Below are 15,783 nucleotides of genomic sequence, written 5' to 3' on the forward strand. Positions count from 1 at the left end.
AATTAAAGAGGACACTAACAAATGGAAACTCATCCCATGCTCTTGGCTAGGAAGAATTAATATCGTCAAAATGGCCATCCTTCCCAAAGCAATATACAGATTTGATGCAATCCCTATCAAATTACCAAGAACATTCTTCAACAAACTGGAACAAATAGTTCAAAAATTCATATGGAACTGCCAAAGTCCCCGAATAGCCAAAGCAATCCTGAGAAGGAAGAATAAAGTGGCGGGGATCTCCCTCCCCAACTTCAAGCTCTACTACAAAGCCATAGTAATCAAGACAATTTGGTACTGGCACAAGAACAGAGCCACAGACCAGTGGAACAGATTAGAGACTCCAGACATTAACCCAAACATATATGGTCAATTAATATTTGATAAAGGAGCCATGGACATACAGTGGGGAAATGCAGTCTCTTCAACAGATGGTGCTGGCAAAACTGGACAGCTACATGTAAGAGAATGAAACTGGACCACTGTCTAACCCCATACACAAAAGTAAATTCGAAATGGATCAAAGACCTGAATGTAAGTCATGAAACCAGAAAACTCTTAGAAAAAAACATAGGCAAAAATTTCTTGGACATGAACATTAGCCACTTCTTCATGAATACATCTCCCCGGCCAAGGAAAACAAAAGCAAAAATGAACAAGTGGGACTATATCAAGCTGAAAAGCTTCTGTACAGCAAAGGACACCATCAATAGAACAAAAAGGTACACTACAGTATGGGAAAATATTTTCATAAATGACAGATCCGATAAAGGGTTGACATCCAAAATATATAAAGAGCTCATGCACCTCAACAAACAAAAAGCAAATAATCCAATTAAAAAATGGGCAGAGGAGCTGAACAGTTTTACAAAGAAGAAACTCAGATGGCCAACAGACACATGAAAAGATGCTCCACATCATTAGTTATCAGAGAAATGCAAATTAAAACCACAATGAGATATCACCTCACACCAGTAAGGATGGCTACCATCCAAAAGACAAACAACAACAAATGTTGGTGAGGTTGTGGAGAAAGGGTAACCCTCCTACACTGCGGGTGGGAATGTAAATTAGTTCAGCCATTATGGAAAGCAATATGGAGGTTCCTCAAAATGCTCAAAATAGACTTACCATTTGACCCAGGAATTCCACTTCTAGGAATTTACCCTAAGGATGCAACACTCCAGTTTGAAAAAGACAGATGCACCCCTATGTTTATTGCAGCACTATTTACAATAGCCAAGAAATGGAAGCAACCTAAGTGTCCATCAGTAGATGAATGGATAAAGAAGATGTGGTACATATACACAATGGAATATTATTCAGCCATAAGAAGAAAACAAATCCTACCATTTGCAACAACATGGATGGAGCTAGAGGGTATTATGCTCAGTGAAATAAGCCAAGTGGAGAAAGACAAATACCAAATGATTTCGCTCATCTGTGGAGTATACGAACAAAAGAAAAACTGAAGGAACAAAACAACAGCAGAATCACAGAACCCAAGAATGGACTAAGAGTTACCAAAGGGAAAGAGACTGGGGACAATGGGAGGGTAGGGAGGGATAAGGCAGGGAAGAAGAAAGGGGGTATAATGATTAGCATGTATAATGTGGGAGGTGGGGGAAAGGGGAGGGCTTTGCAACACAGAGAAGACAAGCAGTGATCCTACAACATCTTACTATGCTGATGGACAGTGACTGTAATGGAGTTGGGGGGTGACTTGGGGTAGGGGAGAGCCTAGTTAACATAATGTTCTTAATGTAATTATAGATTAATGATAACAAAATTAAAAAATAAAAGCTGTCTAATTCCAGTTATCACACATCTATCCAAACCACGTAGTTACGGTTTCATCGTAAGAAAGATACTCATTGCCTTTGAAGTGTTTCATTAGGAAAAAAAAACATGAGGTGACTTTATGGTAAAAAAAAAATTTAAGACCATTTTTCTTTAATCAAAATCCTTTGGAGTTCATAAAGCATTAAAATTCTTTAATAAATACTTAAGATATAATTTTGTTTCCTTCCCATTCATAGAGCTTGTCATTATTCAGAGCCTGAGCATTAATTCTGTAGCTAGTTCTGAGACCTCAAATCCTTGCACCCCTCTTAAGTGCAACTTGCCTTTAGGTTATTTCCCTGCTCATTAGTACCTCAACCACAGGACGGACAAGGAAAATAAAAGCTCTGCTCTTTTCCAAACTCACTCCTGGAATATAAATGATGGGTGCTGCAATAACTCATGTACTTTATTTAGAAAGGAAATAGATAGAAAAGAATTAAAGATGAGATACGTCAGGTACAGCTTTCTGTTTCAAGCCCCACAGGCATAGCAAGGCTGAGACAAGTCCTGCTTTCAAAAAGTAGAAATAGAAGACCTCTTGTCCATGTTCTTGGAATTTCCCTCCATTTGTATTTGTGAACATGATTAGAACTGCCTGACCTTTGGTGCTTTCCATGATCATTCCAGTTCATGAGCCCAGAAAGGTGACTGCATATGTACACAGGCAATGTACATTGTTTCTAAAAAATTTCCATTTTACTATAAATTCATGTGTTTGCATTACTTCATAAAAAGGACATGGAAAGTTAAGGCTTCCCTAGCTGCATTCAAAAATAAAGTTCAGGGTTACTGAAATATGCCTAATTAATCAATCACAAATACATAAAATATATATAATAGCAATTATCTATAATAGATAATAGATATATAGAATCACCAAACAGTTCTATACTAGCTGGGTGTCCTATAGTTCAACTCAATTCTGACACTATTCAGAGTTATGAGGCATTATTATTATTATTAGAGGATTACAGATGTGGATAATGTACTTAGCACAATGCCTGGCACATTGATGCTTAGTAAACAATTGTTATTGTCATTAAATTGGACTACAATAAAATACATTCAGCACTGACAATAATCTTAATTACTCAATTACTTATAGTACTAACAAATTAATATCATTATAGGTAATTCAAAAGATAACTCAGAACATAACAATTTCTCAGGGTTCTTGTCACTCATATCCAGTCACCATTAGCCATTACAGCTCTGAATGCACCCAGCAGTCCTATATAAGCTAGCATAAATGTGCTTCAGAACCTCATCTAAGACCCCTTAGAATTTTTACCAAACTCAGTCTGTCCTCTCTCTGCCTTATGAATCTTTTTCTTTGCCTTCCTTATCTCTATTCCACACCTTCCCCCACCCCATGGATTAGTAACCCTGATTTTCATCATTTGCCCTATCTCTAATCTTGACAGCCTTTCAGGGCACAATTTCTAGAATTTCAGCAAAGATAGTAAGTACCCATTCCACCATCTCCACTCTTGCTAGTGGCTTGTTTGATTGTGGAGAAAGTTTGGACAATCAGACTCTACTAATTCTGATGCAAGTAAAGACATACTTCAAATTAGCAAAAGGAATTTATTGGTAGTGCTTCTGACTCCGATTCCAGTGTCAGGGGAGGGGTTTCCCCACATAGCCAAACAATTCTATACTTGCTGGGTGTCCTACAGTTCAACTGAATTCTGACACTATCTACTTGGAAAAAGCATCAGATCTCACAGTTTAGGAGTTTGGTCCCACACAACTGCCCCTCTCCATTTCGGAGGCGAACCACAAGCCCAGATTATCACCTGTGCTTCTGACCAACTGGCTAAAGATTGGAGGTTCCAATGCCCCCTGCCCATGTTCAGTTAATTTGCTAGAGTGGCTCATAAAACTCAGAAAAACATTTTACTTACTAGATTACCAGTTTATTGTGAAATTGAATAAAAGAAACCTTATTTAAAATGGAGTCAGTAGGCCAGAATGGGGTGGTGTTATTTCCTACTGCTTATAGTCAATTGCAGACCCCAACAGGAAGAGACATACCCTACATTCACAACAGGAAGAAGCCTACTTTACTATTCCTGCAGGAGAAAGAATTTCTCCTAGCCCAGAAACAAGCTCAGCCAATAAGAAAATAATTCAACTCATTCAATGAGGAACTGTCATCACCCTGAACTCTTGATTTCCTCAAAAGGACTGTCATTCAAAGTAGCCCCTCCCAACTTCCCCCTTTTCCCTAGAAAGTATCATTCCTCTCGTTTGATCTCCCAACTTGCCTATGGTTTGCCATAGCTTGCATGTCCTGAATTAAAATACCTCTCCTGTTACCAGATTAACACATTTTGCTGATAAAATAACTAGCTGTTTTACTTTTAAGGTCAATATTATAAAAGGAAATAACCCATGAACAGTCAGATGAAAGACATGCATAGGGAAAGATGTAGGAGAAGGGCATATTCTCCCAGAATCTCCATGTATTCACCAGACTGGAAGCTCTCTGAACACTGTTCTTTTAGGTTTTTATGGAGTCTTCATTACATAGACATTATTGATTAAATCATTGGCCACTAAGATGATTCCACCTCCATCCCCTCTTCCCTCCTTGGAGGTGGGGTGGGAGGAGCTGAAAGTTCCAACCCTCTAATCACATGGTTAGTTCTCCTGGCAACAAGCCACCATCCTTAAGTGGATTCCAAAAGTTACCATGTTAACATAACAAAAGACACCTTGTATCTATCATCACTTAGGAAGTTCCAAGGATTTTAGAAGCTCTGTGCCAGAGAGGGAGATGAAGACCAAGTACATATTCTTATAAGTCACAGTATAACTATTGGAAATTGTGACACTTTTACAGACTCAAAAGGTCAAGCACTGAAATGGAAACTGACCTTAAGGAAGAAATGGAACCACGAAACAGAAAGTCATCAAGCAACTAAGCATTACCCCTATCTATCTTTTTGTTCCAAAGCTTTCCTCAGTTTTTTATTTTATGAGGCCAACAAAGCTTCCAAATTAATACCATCTTTACTCATGGGAAGATTTCAAACTTACTAGACATACCAATCCAAATTTCAAAATCTCAGGTGAGGATGTGATTTGGCCCAATTTAGGTCAGGTGTAGGGAAAGGCAACAGACATCTGTGATGCAAATATGGACGACTCAGGGTCCACTCCTCTTCTCAGAAAAGAGATGTATCATCAGACACCCTGAATGGCGTCTCCTCAGAGTATCTCTCCCATTCTTCCTTTCTTTTCCATTCCCACTGCCACCACTCCTGGTCCTTCAAGACAGGTAGCCATACCCATTTACTTCTTCCCAACACTTTCATCTTCCTTTCTGTACTTGACTTTTTTCATTCACATTCACCTGTTTGACTTTAAAGTCTTGGCTTATACCCCAGCTTCTGTTTCTGCTCCTGGTTTCTTACTGATTTCATTTGCCTTGACCATTTACTTGGTTATACTGGACTTCAACTTTCCTCTATGATTTGTGACTCAGCTTACTTCTCTCGGCCGAGCAAATCACTGACCATATAAGATGGAGGGCCTGTTATCATCACTAACCCCTGAGAATAATACCACTCCCGGCTCCTCTGCATGTTTCAGCAATGGCCCCATGAAAGGGGAGAGGGAGAACATGAACCTGCAAACTCCTTCCAAATGAGTACAGTATTCCTAAAACACTCCTCTGATTGTATTATTCCTTGCCTCAAAAATTCTTCCATAATTATTTAGCCTGATATTCAAAGGGCTTTCAGAGTTAGGCTCCAAACTACTTTCCCAATCTTTTCTCTATTTCCTTACAGGAAGGTTCTGATCCATACACATTTGCTGAATGTTCTGTACGGAACTGTATTGCAGGCCTATTTTATAACTGGCACATGGGCTCAGTACATACTTTTTGCCTGTATGAATGAATGAACAGTCAATATTGGTCTGGTGTAATTTGTTTTATTTGACCCTAAATGGTTTTCAGCATACCTCTACAGAATACAGGAGAAATTACACTGAACCTGTACTGACCTGTAGCATATGCTAATTTGAGTTTTTGGACCAAAATTCTGGCAACAGCATATTTCCTATTTGTCTTTTTTCATAAAAATGGAGTGCAGAATAGGAAGAGAAAACATCCTAGTTATTTGCATATGCTGGTTGTTCAATTTCCAAGATAAACATAAGTTTGCTGTATTCCCAAATCCGTTCTTTAGTAGATGCCAGTAACTTGGGTTATATTGTGAAGCCATCTGTAATTATTTTGCCCCTAAGATCTCCTGGCCTCCAGACAATATTGTTGCTTATCCTCTTTATCAGGCTTTGTCAAATAAAATGAGACAAAGCCTGTTTTGTATGCTATAAGAGCAACCACTTTAAATTAAATTCTTTAGAGTCTGTTCTCCCATTATTTTGTGTCACAGATACAAAATACCTTGACCTTCATTCTCTGAAATCTGCTTTTGGAAGGTCATAATGAATCACAAATCCTAAAAAATGATTTAAGCATAAAAATTTTTTGCTAACATATGAGGATACTCTACTTCAAAGAGATGTTTCACTATTAAACAGACTGTGTCTGTTTTAGCTCACTACATAAACCCAAGCTTTAGTGTGGATATCAATAAATATTTGTTAAATGAATGAATAAATTAAAATGGAAAATAAGAGAATTGTGCATTTCTAGTCAATGGCAGCTATATTAAGTGGAATTAGATATAGGTCAACTATATCTTCTTTTAGAAGACATTTCTTATCTTTATAATGGACAGATAGGGTTATTATGAGTATTATGTGAGATAATTATGTAAAAGCCCCAACATAGTGTCTGACAGAGTAAGGGTCCTGAATAAATGTTAGCTATTTGTATTATTAGATATATTTAAATACATATATATATTAGATTTATTAAAATAGAAAAGAAAATGTCTAGTAGAGTTAACTAAATTTACTCTATTTTATTCATTCCATAAGTGTTTGTCTCCCCCTTTCTCATCTCCGAAAATGAAATTGTATTTTTAAAATGTTGCTCTTGAGAATTTTCAGCATTTACATTATCATATAAATTTATAATGCTTATTTATTGCCTCTGTACTGGGTTTTAAAAATGTCTTTTATAGTGAAATATTGATCTTTAAATTACTTTATTCAATTTTATAACCTTTATGTATGCAAAATGAGGTGGGGTAGGGGAGGCATGGTGTCTCAATACAAGTTCCTAAAATTGATGCTGTGATAATTTTTTGGTGAGGTTTTCTCAGGCTAGTTTGTAGTGGTAAAAGTCTACCTTATTAAAAGGCCACTAAATCCTTGTCTTTTTAAAAATCATGATCAAAGTCTTTTTAAATATCCTTAAAATTTTAGAAGATTTTTATTATACATGGGGATCATTCATGAAAGCCATGATTCCAATAACTTTTCACTTATAATATTGGAAATCTTATTGCCATTTATTTTAAATTCATGATAATATTTTCAAGCTCTTTTAATATATCTAATAATACAAGGAGCTAACATTTATTCAGGGCCCTTACTCTATGCCAGACACTATGTTGGGGCTTTTACATGAATTATCTCACCTAATCCTCATGATAACCCTATCTGTCCATTATAAAGATAAGAAAATAGAAACTGAGAAGAACAGCAATGTGCTCAAAATCACTCAGCTGGAAAATGGCAGGATCAGGATTTGAAATCAAATGTGTCTGATACCAAAGCCTTTGGTTTTCAAATCTGTAATAATGATGAGGTCCTTCTTGTTACACAATCCCACTGCAGGGCATTTTAGAAAGGCTAAGTTTTGAGGCTGATTGATTCCTTTGGCATACCTTCCAGGTCTTCAGTACAGATTATTTGCCTACTTGCCAGAGGCAAATGGAAATCATACAACAGAACAAAGAGTTAGAAGCTAGTCCGTTCCAGTTAGTGCACTGCAATAGCTACTACATCCTGGTAAACCAGAACCATGTCCTTCAGAAAGTGGGTTAAAAACAGCTGTGCTTAATTATGAGGTTTAGAAGAAAGAAGAAAATGTGAAGTCTGGAGAGCTATTTTAAATTACGTAAGCAAGGATGTGGTGTTGACTGAGGAGAAATAAAGGGACCCTCTGTTTAACTCTCTCCACCTCAAAAGGAGAAAATACTTACTCGTCTACTGCTCATGGAAGCATCTGGATTCTCCTCCTTACCTGGTTCTGCATGAATCAGATATCTCTGGGAATTTTTCTAAGTTAATTTGTTCCCAAAGGGAAGGCAAAGGAAGAGCATGTTTTTAAATCCGTTTGCTGTTTTAAGCCAAGAATGATACATCCAGACAGCAGTGGGAGCTGAGTATGTGACTGAGTGCAGCACATGGTCCCTTAATTTTATTAGTTTCATTCTACAGGCTGAGGTTGTTAGATGTCATCCTAAGTGCATGTTTAATAATTCTCAGTTTTGAACTTTGACCTTAATTAAATCTGGACAGGCCATATGTAGCCACTCACTTTGAAGCAGTGACACAAGCATTCCTCTTGTGTCAGTGTTTCAACTCATACTACTTAGGCACCAAATATGCCCAGAAACAGTCTAGCATCTCCAGGCTTAATTTTTTAAAGCATTCACTGATGGCCCTTAGAATGAAAGACCAAACTAGCATGCTAAAATGAATTTCTCAGGCTGAGTATACTTTTTTTAGTATTGATATACATTCTGGTATTTGTTTCAAATATACAACACAGTGGTTCAACAGCTACCCTATTATTAAATCCTCAGCCCCACTAGTGCAGTTATTATCTGTCAATATAGGAAGATGTTACGGAATCATTGACTATATTTTCCATGCTGTTCTACTGTACTCATGAACAACTTATATTATACTTGAGAATTTTTGTGCCCCTTTATCCCCCTCACTCTCCCCACCTACACACCCCAACTCTTCCCCCCATGGTAACCACTAGTCACTTCTTAGTGTCTATGAATCTACTGCTATTTTGTTCATTCCGTTTTGCTTTGTTTTTATATTCCACAAATAAGTGAAATTGTATGGAATTTGTCTTTTTCTTCCTGGCTTATTTCACTGAGCATAATACCCTCTAGTTTCCTCCATGTTGTTGTAAATGACAGGATTTCTTTTTTATGGCTGAATAATATTCTATTGTGTATATGTACCACATCTTCTTTATCTATTCGTCTATTGACGGACACTTAGGTTGCTTCCATATCTTGACTATTGAAAATAATGTGGCAATAAATATAGGGGTGCATATGTCTTTTTGAATCAGGGATTTTGTTTTGTCCAGGTAAATTCCTAGAAGTAGAATTATTGGGTCGACTGGTATTTCTATTTTTAGTTTTTTGAGGAACCTCCATACTGCTTTCCACAGAAGTTGCACCAATTTACATTTCCCCCAAGAGTGTAGGAGGGTCCCCTTTTCTCCACACCCTCACCAACACTTAATATTTCTTGTCTTATGGACACGTAGGTTGTTTCCGTATCTTGGTTATTGTAAGTAGTGCTGTGATAAACATAGGGGTGCATACGTCTTTTTGAATCTGGGATCTTGTTTTCTTTGGGTAAATTCCTAGGAGTGGAATTCCTGGGTCAAATGGTATTTCTATTTTTAGTTTTTGAGGAACCTCCATACTGCTTTCCACAATGGTTGAACTAGTTTTACATTACCACCAGCAGTGTAGGAGGATTTCCCTTGTCATTTCCCCCATTGTATATCCATGGCTCCTTTGTTGTATATTAATTGACCATATATGTGTGGGTTTATATCTGGGCTTTCTGTTCTGTTCCATTGACCTGCGGGACTCTTCTTGTGCCAGTACCATACTGTTTTGATTACCAATACTTTTTTAAAGGTATTTTGCAATACTCCGATCCAGTTCTCCCCTCATGTTAGGTAACATAGATTTGCCTTTCACACATACTCTCTCTCTCCTCTAGGAACAAACCTTTAGTGCCTAAGCCCACTCTCATTCCAAGCCTGCCATTATGCTGTACCTGCTTTATTAGGGCTGCAGGACCTCCTAGTGCTGAACTCCGAGGTCTCTTCCTGCCTTTTGTCCCTGTTACTATTAATCCAATTTAGTCCTTCATTCCCTTATTTATATAGGAAAATACACAGAAACATAGTCCAAAGGAAGTGTTTCCCTCCCACCTGATCCCGTAGCAAAACAGATGCAGCATGATACAGAGGATGTTTTCAGGACTCTGCAAAGTCCCTAATAGGCAGGACACATGGCTGCCAGTGGCCATGTCTGCACCATGCGGACTCTTGCTAAACCCAGGATACTCAAGTCTGCATAGTACCAAGCCATTTTATACTGGGAACTTAAATCACCATTCAGGAGGTACCTACATGCCTTTCTTTAAACAGTTCATGGTTTGAATTTCCATTTAGCACACCGCTGGTTTTTTTTCCTACTTTTTTGGCTAGTCTTTTTCAGTTTCTCTCATCCTCAACTGAACAATTAAATGTTGGTGTTCTTCAGAATTCTGTCTTAGGCCCTCCACTCTTTGCTCTCCATACTTTCCCCTGAGAAAATATCATCAATTTCCATGACTTCAGTTATCTATACACTGACAAATCCTAAATTTATTTCTCTGGCATAGACCACACTTCTGAGTAACAGATCTGAATACAGAACTGCCTATAGGACATTTCAGTTAGATGTCTGAATATCATCCCCAGATCATTCAGTATGGCCAAGGCTGAGCTCATGATCTAGTGTTCCCTTCCTCCATATATGGCTTCATTATGCCTCCTGTTACTCAGGCCATAAACCTAGAGGTCTTCTGACTCCTACTTCTCCCTCATCCCTCCCAGCCAATCAATCAGCTTCTTAGATAATGGTCCACGATTGTCTTTGTCCGGTGGGGAGAGCACCCTAGGCTACAGATGCAAGCAACTTAATCCATGGGATGGGTATACCTCTCTATGGATCACCTGTTACCAAACACTGAGCTGAAAAACCATCACGTCTGGGACAAGCACCTCCCACCTTACCCTTCAGGGATGGCAGTTCACCACTGGCTGCCCCAACAAAATTACAGCTGCAGGTTCTGTGCAGTTCCTGCCACTAACACCAACTCCATCCACTTCTCTTTAACAGACACATGACACATGAAAGTCTTCTTAATCTAATCCTTATTCAGATCTCAAATCTGGTCTTCGGGACAGTTACTAATATACAGATGTTCTAGCTTTACCCATCAGTCTTTGTGGGCCGATTATTGTGAGCCAATAATGACTAATAGATCTATGTTGTAAGTGTTGATAAAATCCAGTTTCTAAATCTACAGGGCTGAGAGCCAGATCATAGGCTGTGGTAAATTCACAAAGATAATCCATCCTGTGGGGCCTCTTGAAAGGTAGCCAATTGCTCTTGCTTGGAGACACCATGTGCTTTCCATTTAAAAAGTCTCTGTGGTCTTTTGGGAAGATGCCTAAAGCCCATGAAACATAAGTTAAAAAAAAAATACTAAACTTCTCAATTTAGTATAAGATATGCACAGACTTCCTTTAATGTTGTAGATTATTTGCAAAAATATGCTGGAATCTGAAGTAGCAGAGGGAGTTGCCTCACCAGTGATTCAGAACCTCTGGATCTGGTGTTCTTCCTAGACTGGTAAATGTAGTGGCTGCACAGAGAATTAAGAATGTTGTATTTCTCACAATAGCAAACTGGATACAAATATCTTTGCTCATCTAATATTTTACCCTTCTCCAAAAAAGGGCTAACCACCATACGAAACAAATTTGGGGACAGGTTTGTGACAAGCTACCTCAGAGGTGACCATCCCAAATGCAGTTGACCCTGGCACATGCAGTACCTATCCAGGCCAGGCCACCATGGCTAGCCAAGCTAGGCTCACTGAAAACATCCTGCTGGAATCATTGCAGCTTACACAGGAGAGAACTGGCTCTACTGTGTGTGGTAGGCATTTTAAGGTTTCAAGGACTACTCTGGTGGCCTGTTCAGCAAAGACCATAAACTGCTTTAGGATCTCAGAAAGATGAGAATCTATGAGGCCAAACAGACAGAGAATTTCAGCATTCCCTGAGTGAAAGGGTTGAGAAGGTAGGGCATCCAGGGGCAAGCCTTGAAAGCAAAATGAACTTACAATCTATCCACCATACTTCCATCAATGAACTGATAATCTTTGTAAAAGAGATGTCCAATTATGTCAATTCCCACTTTAAAACATTCAGTGATTTCCTGCTAAATGTGTTTAGGAGAAATTTCAATCTCTTTGAATATACAAGGGTTATCATGATTTGGCTCAGATGCTGCAGGCAGATGTGTTTTATTTGGACACGTAGTATTTTAATACATTTGGGAAAACTCACATAAAACCTGTAGGTTAGGCTTCTCTAAAAAAAAAGTATCAAAAAAAACCCCAAGTCGGCCATGTATGGGTCTGTATGCACAGTGGTAACTTCAGGCTGCAGTGGGAAGAGTTCCCATTTGGACAGTGTAAGTGCTTTCTGATTTGTCACAGTTCCCACTCTCCGTATTGCATTTTACCTCACCTGCTTCCCTCATTGACCTTATGTGCTTAGCCTCTCTAAGCATTTTTACTTGTGGTCTGTGGATACATTGAGGTCAGGTAATATAGCTCTAAGACTATGTGACTTTGTAAATATTTCTTCTTCGGTTTCAAACATTCTGCCTTTACCCCAGCCCATCTAGTCCTTATCTAACACCAACTTTTCCTTCAAGATTCAGTGGAAGGGCTTCTTCTTTATCATTCCCTTAGTGTCCAGACTCATTTCTTTGTCCTTTCTCGTAGTTTTTGACTCTTAAAATCTGATGATGCCTGCCCATCACACCCTATGCCTGCCTTTCCATAGTACCTATCACACTGTGCTGTCATTAACAAGTAGTATGTTTTTCATGCCAGAATTTAAATTGGTTAATAGACTTGTATTTCCATTGCTTAGCACAATGTCTGGCATTTAATAAGAGCTGAATAAGTATTTGTTAAATGAATGCTGTTAAAAAAGTTTGTTTAGAGGTAATAAGCAAAACTAGACAAGATAAGGGAGAGTGCAAAGAAAACAAAAGAGGTGAGTACTTGTAGAGAAAATGAAAGCTCCTGTGGCCAGGATTCCCACCTGACCCTGCGGCTTGCTCACTACAATGTGTGGGCAATACATTATCATTGACTCTATATAAAGAGCTCTGCGCAGTGCTCTGGGCCGCACAGCTGCTGGAAAGCAGAAGCTGGAGTGGCGCTGCTCAGGACTGAGAATGAGAGGGCTGTGAGGGCGGAGAGGCCCAGAGGCAGAGACCAGCTTGCTGCAGGCAGACTTGCTCTGAGTGGACAGGATTCTAGTGCTTGACCTGCTACCATGGGAATAAAGTCGGGTGTAAACACTTTCACCCCAAGAATGTTCCATTGTCATTTTTTGGTCTTACTGAATCAAGAGTAAACTTGCCTGGGGCTCAAACCCACTGACAAGGCAGTACTGAACAAGAGTTAATAGGTGAGAAAAGGACCTAGGGAAGGAAACAAAGAAGAGCCAATTTGGAGGAGAATTTGGAATATTTACAGTCTTAGAGGCAAAGGGAAGAGAGTTCCAGATTCCTGAAAATGGATAACCAGAGCCATCAAATCCCTAGAAGTACCAAGGATGGTGGAGCAGCAAGGTGTTTTGGGAAAGGCCAGGCTTTAAACACAAGTCCAACCCTTAGTTCCACCACTTACCAGCAAGTTAGCACATCTACCAACTTGTGACTAAGTTGCATAACTCTAATTACTTAGCTCCTTGGATACTCAGTTTCCTAATTTGTCAAAGGACAGGAAGGAAGTGGAGAAGGAAGTCAAAAACTGAAAGAAATATTTTCATTTTTTAAACGCTTTAATACATTGGTACCCCTTTTATCAGTGTGTGGCAGATGCATTCTCTCTCACTTTTCATAGAACACCAGGTAACTTTGAAACCCTTGAATCCTCAGACCATCAAGAGTGGTAGCCAATGGACTTGATAGTGATGGTATCTATTTAGGTACCTATTAGGAGTGGCAGTTCAGGATGACAGTGACCTCACCAAAGCCCAGAAGAACCAGTCCCAGTACCCAACAATCTGTAGCAGCATGTACACAGCAGCATAGAGGAACCAGCAAGATGGTCACCAGCTGAAGTTGTTTGTGAATGCACATGAGGCCCCATCTGAAGACTCCCAGAAATATTTGAGGGGAAGGAGGGAGTTTTTAAGTGGAATAAGTAAGACCAACCAAGAGCTAGAGAAACTAAGGTCATATTACCATGGACAGTTATGAGGATTCAAGATGATGCATGGAAAAGCACCTAGCAGGGCACCTTGCACTTTGTAAGCACTTTACAGGGACCCAGAAAAGATGACCTGTATTGCTTGTGTCATTTGAGAAGAGTCAATCATCACAAAGACCTTGTCACGTAATCTGCCTTCCACTTGCCTTTTACAAGCACTATGTCTTACTTTTTCTTTGCCTATGTTTACCTTGTTCTAAACAATTCAACTAAAAGGCCAGGCTCCTTCTGCGTACCTGTCCATCTGTTTATCCCACTTGCTTCCTACTTTATTCTCATCCTTATTTTGGATTCCAATGTTGGAAAGTGTCGAAGGAGCCAAACAAAAAGATATCACTTCAGTTAGACTAGAACTCTTATCTTCTGGTCTTATTTGCAATGGAAAATATGCCTTCTGTTATAATACCCAACTTTTCTCCCCCAAGGCAGAATCTGCTATCTCCTAAGAACTCCCCCAGATCTTTGAAACACTGGCAGTAGACATTTAATGAGGGACAAGGAGGATCTTCAGTTTTCCTGTCTCTTCACTAGGAAATGGAATATTTTATCTGCTCCACATAACAACCTGAAGGAATAGAGCTCCTTCATGTTTCCAATGGTCTTTAATGATAACTTACTTAAAAAACAAAAGATAAGAAATTACAAAAATGTGCATCATTTTTTCTAAAAGCTGCTTTTATGTAATTTTATATATTTGTCTTGATAATAATTTGATTACAAGTTACATTATCCATTTTTACTGTAAATATTATTCAAAATTTAATATTTATCAACTTTGCCATACTCTACAAGCTCTTCAAAGCAAAGAACTATTAGATTTTATTTTTTAAATGTTGTACATTATAAAAATGAAATTATTTCATGCTTATGATATCTTTTAAAATTGTTTGAATAGTAGGTCTGCGTAAATCTGACAGAAATTGTCAATATATTTTTCCATCAAAAGTGACCTTTAAATGTAATATAAAGTTAGAGTGAGACTTTTAAAAGAGGAAGTGTAATGCCATGTACACAAAAAAGAAAAAGAAAAGCAGGATGCCTAGTTGATCTGCTTTCTCTCTGATCATTCTTGATAACCTAAACCCTAAGAAGACAAAGCCACCATGGGGGATCAGGTAGTGCACTGCAGCAGGGAATTTGTGTTTACTGGAAATCATCATGCTTTCAGGTCTCTTATTTTTTATCTTTTGGAACCTAATCAGCTTCACAAGATACCAAATACCTATACATATATGCTATCTATGGATAACATATACAAATTTGATAATTTTGCTAGAAACTTCCTAATGGAAGATCACCCCAATTGAGAAGGAGGATTTTATCTGGGCAGCACATATTTTTATTTTATTCATGGATAACAAAGAACTCAAAAAATTTTGGTGTGAAACAGAACAGCAGATGATTTGAGGTTCTCTTTGCCACTACAAATTAAATGGACAAAGAAGGCTTATGAAACCACAGTGATAGATGTGAATAGTGAAATAAAGGAGAAATGGCTGAATAGCATACCCTTATATATTTATTTGTATTGAAATTATGATTTTTATTTCAAAATAGCTGTTGACTTACATAGTCCTCAAATTAAAAACAAAGACCCTTACTCAATCTCAGATTCTTGGGTGATTTTTGACCTCATTTTATCAGGAAAAAAATCTTTGTAATTCAGACTTCCAG

The sequence above is a fragment of the Manis javanica genome, chromosome 4, assembly GCF_040802235.1.
Source record: "Manis javanica isolate MJ-LG chromosome 4, MJ_LKY, whole genome shotgun sequence".
NCBI lineage: Eukaryota > Metazoa > Chordata > Mammalia > Pholidota > Manidae > Manis > Manis javanica.